Below are 2,369 nucleotides of genomic sequence, written 5' to 3' on the forward strand. Positions count from 1 at the left end.
AGCGTTGATAATAGGATTTATACGATAAACTATTTATAGACTATAATATCAATTCGCCAGCTATTTATTTTAATTATTTATTACTTAGGAGCAATGAAAACATTAATGTACCTTTAAAAAAAGAATAAAGCTTTTTTGGGGCTAATAAAATTTAAATATTACACAACGTTGATGGTTTTAGATTTGAAGAAACTATAATGTCAACAACAAAAAATTGTTAAGTTTTTTTTCTTCTTCTCAATAACGAACAATCAACAACTACATTTAAAAGTTTAAAATCCGAAGTTGTTGAGAAGATTGCTGGACTAATCAAAATATGTGTGATACAAAGGAAGCATGTTTCAAGTACACCGAGCTCATTGAGCCTTATTATAGGAATGTTTGGGTATCCCTTATACAAGGGTTAGTGATCAAATTACAAATAGTCAACAACAACATTTAAATTTTTAAAAACTACAAACAGCCAATGGTCTCTAGTTCTCTACCGTTCAAAGGCTATGTTCCTAACATATTATATATATATATCATTCTCAGTCAAACGAATCTGAAGATCTATATGTAAGGTAGGAGTTCTCTCGATGGCATACCATGACGTTATGTTAGAATTACAAAACAGTATTCCTTTTCTACTCAACATATGATTGATATCGTTTTAGGAACACTATGTATATAGATTGACCTACAAGAGCCTCTCTTGTAAATATGTATATATATACTCTGTAATCTCCTATAAGTTGAATATATAAGAGCATGTGCAGTGGTGAGTCTCTCACCAAAGTCTCTCATGTACAAAAGTAGTATTAAAATTATAAATATTATTATTTAATTATATGAGTCTCTCAAAAAAGTGAAGAGAGTCTCTCAAATGAGAGATTATGAGAGACTCTCTCCACTTTTTTGAGAGACTCATGTAATTAAACAATAATATTTATAATTTTAATACTACTTTTGTACATGAGAGACTATGGTGAGAAACTAGCACTGCACATGTTCTAAGATGCTAATTCTACTTGGTATCAGAGCAGTGTATGATACCATATCAGAGTAATGTACAATAACAAAGGTCTCGCCAAAAAGATTCTTCCGACTCATAAATAATCTCTAAGTTGCCAATACCAACAATCAACCCATGTACGAACTCGTCAATCATTTTTAGGTTCTTATCGATATAGTTTTTCATTTCTTGTTTGTAATCTGATAGCTTCTCTGCATTATAGGAGTATGGGAGCCTGGTGTTTTTCGGGTTCTAATTAAAAGACCTTTACACCATATATGGGGTCATCACCACCCAATATTTCTACTCCGTATTTACAACATTATACAAAAAGTGAACATCTTCAGCCCATTTCTTTTTTTTTACATGTTTGCACCATCCATACATTTACAAAGGATTCTTCTCTACATTTCCGCAAAAATTTGTCCTAAATTGCAATCATTTCATCCTTAAATGCATAAGCATTCTTTTTGAACTGTAATCTATATATATCCAACATGTTGTCAAGGTGCTACAATAAGTAAAAAGTATGAAAAAGATGATTATTAATTTTAAGAAATCAGTAACTTTTATAATTAATACTTTAAAATTATTAGTCACGTCTTTTACAATCTTTTAGCAAAAAGACGTATTTAATGTAACTAAGGTTTTTTGATGAATGTAATTTTACATTTATTCAAAAAAAAAAAAAGTTATTAGTCTATGTACATTGGCTTGACGATGCTTAGTTTGAGTATAAACCCCCCAAAAAACATCATATGTAAGTATTTGAAAAACCGGTTTATTCCAAAGATGTAAAATTGTGGAACGTAACAGAAAGAGTTGGCTTCAATGATACACGTAAAAGTAGCCAAAGGCCCAATACTTTGAGATGGATTGATTACCTATATTCTCTTATATGTGGGTAGGTTTGATCAGTAGGAGCCAAAAGAAGAAAGGAGATGAATTGTTAGCAATTGGGTTTCATTAAGAGGCACAACCACAAGTTAAGAAGACAATTAATTAACTATGCAATTTGAGACTGATCATATTTCAGGGATAACATCACATTTATACAAAAGGAGAAAGTTTTCCATAAGATAAGAGTTGTACACTTTAACGTTTCACAAAAATAAACTATAATCTATATATATAATGGGAGAGTTTCTCTCCTCTTAAGGTGTCCACATCATCACCAAATTAATATTATGGATCCTACTAATTAATAATTATTTCAAATATTTAATTTCATGTTTAACTACATCTCATTATCAAAGAAGTAATCATCAATTAATGCATAGTTTTAAATAAAGGTTACTTGAATAATAATAACACAAGTGTAACATATTTACATATAAAACACTTACATTAATTTTTTGTTAATATATAACTTAAA

This window comes from Arabidopsis lyrata (assembly GCF_000004255.2).
Source record: "Arabidopsis lyrata subsp. lyrata unplaced genomic scaffold ARALYscaffold_8, whole genome shotgun sequence".
In the NCBI taxonomy this organism is placed as follows: Eukaryota; Viridiplantae; Streptophyta; class Magnoliopsida; order Brassicales; family Brassicaceae; genus Arabidopsis; species Arabidopsis lyrata.